Below are 7,828 nucleotides of genomic sequence, written 5' to 3'. Positions count from 1 at the left end.
AGAGGGATTCGAGACTGGAACATCCCCGGGAGAATCGGGACACGGGAATTCGAGACTGGAACATCCCCAAAGAACCGGGACACGGGAACTGGGGACTGGAACATCCCCCAGGGAACCGGGACAGAGGGATTCGGGACTGGAACATCCCCAAGGGAACCGGGACAGGAGAATTCGGGACCCGAGCACCCCGGCAGAACCGGGACCGGAGCCCCTCTCTCTCCGCCCGCCCCTCGGGGCTCGGGGTCTCCCCCAAACCCCCCAAACCCCTCTCCCCTTCCCGGAGCTCCGCGTTTCCCCCGTCCCCACTCACCCGCGGGATTTCCCGAACTTCCCGTGGCCTCTTCCCGGGATTCCCCTCAGTCCCCGGGCGGGGGCCGAGGACGGCGAGGGGACCCCCCGGGCGGCGGAGGGGCCCGGCAGCCGCCCATGGGTGGGGGGTCCCGGGGCTCTGAGCGGGGCCCGCCCGGCCCGGAGCTTTTTGTAGGCGGGGATCGGCGGCGGGGCCGGGATCCCCACGGCCCCTCCCTCCCTCCTTCCCTCCCTCCTTCCCTCCCTCTCCCTCCTTCTCTCCCTCCCTTCCCTCCCTCCGGGGCCGCCCCCGCCGCTCCAGAGCCCGCCCCGGGCCGGGACAGGGGCAGGGGAGGAGGGAAGTGGGAATGGAGAATCCTCCCTCCGGGAAAAACGGGGCTGGAACTTTTCCTGGGATAGCCGGGATGGGAGAATATCCCGGGAAAAACGGGGCAGGAACATCGCCTGGGAAAACTGGGATAGAAGAATCTCCCGGGAATAAACGGGGCTGGAAATCCTCTTGGGGGTACCGGGATAAGGGAAACTGGGATAGGAGAACCTCCCGGGAAAAATGGGGCTGGAAAATCTGGGAAAACTGGGATAAAGGAAACTGGGATGGGAGAATCTCCCCGGAAAAACGAGGCTAGAAGATCTGGGATAACTGGGATAAATGAAACTGGGATGGGAGAGTCTCCCGGGAAAAATGGGGCTGGAAAATCTGGGATAACTGGGATAAAGGGAAGTGGGATGGGAGAATCTGTCGGTGGGACCGGAACAGGGAGAATCGGGACAGGAGCGTCTGCCGGGAAAATCGGGACAGGGGGAAGCGGGACAGGAGCATCCCTTGGGAATCCGGAGCCGGAAAATCTCCTGGGAGAATCGCGGCTGGAGAATCCCCCGGGAAATCGGGACACGGACGGGAGGAATCGGGGCTGGAATATTCCCGAGGGAATGGAGAGAGCGGGAATCGGGGCTGGAATATTCCCGAGGGAATCGGGAGAGGAGGAATCGGGGCTGGAATATTCCCGGGGAAATGGAGAGAGCAGGAATCGGGGCTGGAATATTCCCGGGGAAATGGAGAGAGGAGGAATCGGGGCTGGAATATTTCTGAGGGAACCGGGAGAGAGGAGGAATTTGGGCTGGAATATTCCCGGGAAAATGGAAAGAGCAGGAATCTGGGCTGGAATATTCCCGATGGAATGGAGAGAGCGGGAATTGGGGCCAGAAAATTCCCGAGGGAAGGCGGGGCTGGAAATTCCCCAGGGCAGAGGAGGAGCAGGAGCATCCCCCCAAGTTCGCTCCTTGGAAAAGGGCGGAGTTTTCCCGGGAATTCCTGCCCGGAGAGAAGGAGGCGGATCCGTGTCCCGGCTCCAGGGAATTCCCATCCTTCCACTCCCAATTCCCGGCCAGCAGGAGAATCCCAAAGCCCGGGAATGGGGAAACTGAGGCACGGAGCGTGAGGGGAATGTCCGGGATGATTCCAAACTCCTCGGCCCCGGCTCTGCGGGAGCAGGGAATGACAATCCGGGATGAAGGGAAGCGCCTGGATTTGTTTTTTTCTCCAGGAAAGGCCGGAATTGGAAATATTTGACCGGATTTTGGGGAGATTTCCCCCAAAGCGAGCTGTGGTTGCTTTTCCTCCCGCTCGGTTTCCATCCATGGATTTGTTCTGGGATTCCCCAGCCTCGCCCTTCTGGATTCTGCTGGAAAAGCGGAATGAGAGAGGGGGGAAAAAAGGGATTTAAAGGGATTAAAACGGGAATGACTTTTGGTGCCAAGGAGGCTCAAATCCATCCCATGGATTTATGGAATTGCTGGGGTGGGAAAAGCCCTGGGAGACGAGGAGCTCCAGCCCCGTGGGAGCAGTGGTGGACGCGTTTATTTGGGAATGTGATCCCAGAGCTGGGAGCAAATCCCAAATCCTGCAGATCCCTGGAATGTCCGGGATCATCCCGGCCCATGGGATAGGATCGGATTCCAGTTCCCTTCCAGCCCAAACCATTCCAGGCTGCGACAATTCCGGGAGGAATTTCTGTCCCCGAGCCTTTCCCGGTGATGTTTTCCCGCAGGAATCTCGCTCCCAGCTCGTTCCTGACTCCGAGGTTTTTCATGGAAAACCTCAAAGGCGCCGACATTCCCAGGAATTTTCCGATGGAATTCGGATCCCGGCTGTCGCACCAAGGGAGCTTTAGTTGGATATTTGGAACAATTCCTGCCTGGAAAGGTTTTCCAGCCCTTCCCAGGGCAGGGGTGGGGTCCCCGTTCATGGAGGGATTGGAATTTCCCCGCAGGATTTGGGGGGGACAGGGATCAGGCTGGGAATTGTTGGATCCGGGGGCTCCGAGGGCTTTTCCAGGCTCAACCATTCCATGATTTTATGGACATTGGGGGTCCCCCAGCTCGGGCTGCTTTCCCGGGAAAAGGAGGATCCCGGGAATTCAGAGAATCCAGGGAATTCAGGGAATCCCGGGAATCCAGGGAATAGGAATGGCCGTGGTGGCACAGAGGGGTGACATTCCCTGTGGGATGATCCCAGGGAACCATCGGGCTCTGGAATGGTTTTTGTGGGAAGAGAATTCCAGGATTTTCCAGTTCCAGCCCCATTCCATTCCAGGGACACCTTCCACCGCCCCGGGATCCTCCAACCCCATCCATGGACATTCCCAGGAATTCCACCCTCCCAGCTGGGAATTCCTTCCCAAAACCCCATGGAATCATGGAATTGTTCAGGCTGGAAAAGAGCTCTGGGAGCCCCGAGTCCGCGGGGGGTTTGGAGCTCTCCCTTTTCCCGGGAATGCTGCGAGAGGACAAATCCATCCTGGAGGGCCAAAAGCTGCGAACAGAGCTGGGATCTGCAAATCTCGTGGAATCCTGGAATTCGTGGAATGGTTTGGGTGGGAAGGGACCTTCAATCCCATCCCATCCCAACCCTGACACTCCAACAATCCCGGGATGCTCCAACTTTTCCTTGGACACTCCCAGGGATTCTCTGGGAATTCCAGCCCAGCCTCTCCCCACTCTCCCAGCCGGGAATTCCTTCCCAAATTCCCACTTTTCCGTTTCAAACAATTCCTTCCCAAGATTTCCTCCCCTCAATCCCTGCTCCAGCTCTGCCATCCCGATATTCCCGATATTCCAGCCTCGATATTCCCGATATTCCAGCCTCGATATTCCCGATATTCCAGCCTCGCCCTTTTCCCGGCCCCGCGCTGGCATCGGGAGGGATCTCCCGGGGCCAATCCCGCCCGAACTGGGAATGCTGGAATGCGGGGCCAGCGGGCAGGGATGGATGGGATGTGGGGAAGGAATTCCTCCCTCTGGGAGCTGCCAGGGATGCAATTCCCGAGCTCTTGGTGCCCCCTAAAGGACTGGATTGGGAGGAGCCGCGGAGCGATCCCGAAACGGGGAAAAATCCATGGAAAAGGGTTTGGGGGCCGGGATTTGGGGTCAGGATTTGGGCAGACGGGGTTTGGAGGAAGGGGATTTAGGGACGGGATTTTGGGGGTCAGGATTTGGGGAAGAAGGATTTGAGGGAAAGGATTGGGGGGGCAGGATTGGTGGAGCAGGATTTGGGGACAGGATTTGGGGACAGGATTTTGGGGATCAGGATTTGATTGAGGGGATTTCGGGGAGCGGGAATGGGGGCAGGATTTGGGGGATCAGGATTTGGGGAGGCGGGATTTGGGGTGCAGGAATTGGGGGAGAAGGATTTGAGGGAAAGGATTTGGAAGATCAGGATTTGGGGAGCGGGATTTTGGGGGGGTGAGATTTGGGGACAGAATTTTGGGTGCAGGATTTGGGGACGGAATTTTGGGGCTGGGATTTAGGGAGAAGATTTTGGGGTGGAATTTGAGGGAGAGGATTTTGGGGATCAGGATTTAAAGCAGAATTTGAGGGAGAGGATTTGGGAGGATGAGATTTGGGGGCAGGATTTTGGGGAGGCGGGATTTGGGGTGCAGGAACTGGGGAGAAGGATTTGAGGGAAAGGATTTGGAGGATCAGGATTTTGAAACGGGATTTGGGGACAGGATTTTGGGTGCAGGATTTTGGGTTAAGATTTGGGGGAGCAGGATTTTGGGGACAGAATTTTGGGGTGGAATTTGAGGGACAGGATTTTGGGGATCAGGATTTGAGGGAGAGGATTTGGGGGGTGGAATTTGGGGACAGGATTCTGGGATAGGATTTGTGGGACAGGATTTGGGGAGAGGATTTTGGGGATCAGGATTTTGGGGATCAGGATTTGTGGGACAGGATTTTGGGGATCAGGATTTTGGGGATCAGGATTTTTAGGACAGGATTTTGGGGATCAGGATTTTGGGGATCAGGATTTTTAGGATAGGATTTTTAGGACAGGATTTTGGGGATCAGGATTTTGGGGATCAGGACTTTTAGGACAGGATTTGGGTAGTCCCTGCACCCATCCCTGCCTCAGTTTCCCCACGCACGATCCCAAACCGGCTCATTTTGGGGTCCCCTCCAAAGGGAATCAGCCTGGGGAAAACCCCACAGCCAAGGGATTTTTCCAGGATGGAATTCCCTATTTTCACCTCTCATTCCCACAGCTGGAATAATTAGAGAATAATTACCATATTTAATTAATATTACGGGGTTAATTGATAATTTTGCTAATATTTAATTAGCTTCCCTACGACTGATTAATTAACTCGTTGGGAATTAACGAGCCCTGTGGACCTGGAGAAAAATCCCGGAGTCAGGAATCGAACCCAACAGCGAATTCCCTGCTCCAAAAAAAAAAAAAAAAAATTAAAAAAAAAAAAAAAAAATCGGGAAGATTTCCTATAAAAACTCAAGGGGAGGGGAAAAAATGGGGAGGGAAAAAAATGGGGAGAGAAAAAAAAAATTAAAATTCCCAGGATAGGAAAACCACAGCGGGGAGGGATTTGGGATGAGGAGGCTCCGGAATAATCCGGAATAATCCGGAATCAAAGGTCAGGCCGGGCCCGGCTGGATCCTCATCCCTATTTTTAGAGCAGTGAGAGGATCAGTGGGAATCAGGATTCCGTGGCCCGGCCGGAATTCGTCGCTCGCCGCTCCCGGACGCTCCGGGATCGTCCCAGGTAAATTTGGGAATTCCGGGAAGCTGCTCTGGGATCTCTCCCTTTCCTTGTCCAGGGATTTTTTGGGGTTTTTTTTGGGAAGAGATTGGTTGGTTCTAAGGAGAAGCCGGATTTTTGGGATGGGATGTCATTCCCGTTGGATCCGAGTCCAGCTGGGAGAGCCAATCCCGGGTCGGGATCCATCCGGGATCTTCCGGGGTGTCCAAAGGGATCCATCCCCACGTGGATCATTCCATGGGCCGTTGTAAATCCCCAGGAAAAATCCTACACGGGGATGTGGAGACAGCCCCAAATCCAGGGAATGTTATTGGTGGGGGGAAAGTCTAATCCATGCCCTGAATCCTTGGGAATGGCTGGAATGGTTTTGGGAATTTTGAGAGGAGGGTTTGATCCATGGAATTTTTGGGAATGGCTGGAATGGGATTGGGAATGCTGGGAGAGTTCTAATCCATGGATGTCCCTGGGAATATGGGATTGGGAATGCTGGGGGTGGGTGCTGATCCGTGGAATTTTTGGGAATGACTGGAATGGGATTGGGAATGTGGGAGGGGTCTGATCCATGGAATTCTCGTGAATAGCTGGGATGAGATCAGGGATGTGGGGGTGTCTAATCCATGTCCTTTTTTCCTTGGAATGGCTGGAATGGGATTGGGAATGCTGGGAGGGGTCTGATCCATGGAATTCTTGGGAATGGCTGGAATAGGATCAGGAATTTTGAGAGGAGGGTTTGATCCATGGAATTTTTGGGAATGGCTGGAATGGAATTGGAAAAGTTGGAGGGGGTTCTAATCCACGTCATTATTTCCTTGGAATGGCTGGAATGGGGATGGGAATATTGGGAGGGATCTGATCCATGGAATCCTTGGGAATGGCTGGAATGAGATTGGGAATGTTGTGAGGGTTCTAAGCCATGAATGTCCCTGGGAATATGGGATTGGGAATGTTTGGGACAGGGGCTGATCCATGGATTTTTTGGGAATGGCTAGAATGGGATTGGGATGTTGGGGGGGGTTCTAATCCATGTCATTTTTTACTGGGAATGGCTGGGATGGGATCAGGAATTTTGAGAGGAGGGTTTGATCCATGGAATTCTTAGGAATGGCTGGGATGGGATTGGGAATGTTGGGAGGAGTCTGATCCATGGATATCCCTGGGAATATGGGATTGGGAATGTTGGGGGCATGGGCTGATCCACGGAATTTTTGTGAATGTCTGGAATGGGATTGGGAATTTTGAGAGGAGGATTTGATCCATGGAATTTTTGGGAATGGCTGGAATGGGATAGGGAATGTTGGGTGGAGTCTGATCCATGGATATCCCTGGGAATATGGGATTGGGAATGTTGGGGGCGGGGGCTGATCCATGGGATTTTTGGGAATGATTGGAATAGGATTGGGAATTTTGAGAAGAGGGTTTGATCCATGGAATTTTTGGGAATGGCTGGAATGAGATTCGGAAAATTGGGAGGGTTCTAATCCATGGATGTCCCTGGGAATATGGGATTGGGAATGCTGGGGGTGGGTGCTGATCCGTGGAATTTTTGGGAATGACTGGAATGGGATTGGGAATGTGGGAGGGGTCTGATCCACGTCATTATTTCCTTGGAATGGCTGGAATGGGATTGGGAATGTTGGGAGGAGTCTGATCCATATCCTGAATCTTTGGGAATGTCTGGAATGGGATTGGGAAGTTTAGTGAGATCTAATCCATGAATGTTGGGGAGGTTCTAATCCACATCCTTTTTTTTTTCCTGGGAATGGTTGGGATGGGATTTGGAATCTTGGGGGCGTCTAATCCAAATCCTGAATCCTTGGGAATGCCTGGAGGGACCCAGGAATTCCAGGAGCACCTCCCAGTCATCTTTTCCACCGTCCATCTCCTCGCTCTGATTCCCATTCCCAGGAAGAGCCGGAATTTCGGGATACCCAGCCCGGGGGATCCTCCTCCTTCCCACGCCTGATCCCGAGAATTCCCAAGAATTCCCAAGAATTCCCAAGAATTTCACCACCTCATCCCTCCAAGCCACTCCTGAGGGAGGGAATTGTGGCACATGGAGGATCCCAACTGATCCCAGCTTGGAATTTTATGTGATTTTATGCGATTTTTATGTGTTTTTATGGGATTTTATGTGATTTTATGGGATTTTATGGGATTTTTATGGGATTTTATGGGATTTTAATGCGATTTTATGTGATTTTGTGGATTTTATGGGATTTTTATGGGATTTTATGTGATTTTATGGGATTTTAATGCAATTTTATGGGATTTTATGGGATTTTTATGTGATTTTTATGTGATTTTATGGGATTTTTATGGGATTTTTATGGGATTTTACTGCATTTTACGGGATCAGCTCCTTTTCCTGCCGTGACCGCAGCTCCGGCACCTCTCGGCACGCTCTGATCCCATAAATCTGCATTTCCCAGGATTCCCACACCCTGACAATCACCCGACATTCCCTG

Source organism: Sturnus vulgaris, chromosome 3, assembly GCF_052056855.1.
Source record: "Sturnus vulgaris isolate bStuVul1 chromosome 3, bStuVul1.hap1, whole genome shotgun sequence".
Taxonomy (NCBI): Eukaryota; Metazoa; Chordata; class Aves; order Passeriformes; family Sturnidae; genus Sturnus; species Sturnus vulgaris.
This window is presented reverse-complemented; position numbering follows the sequence as displayed.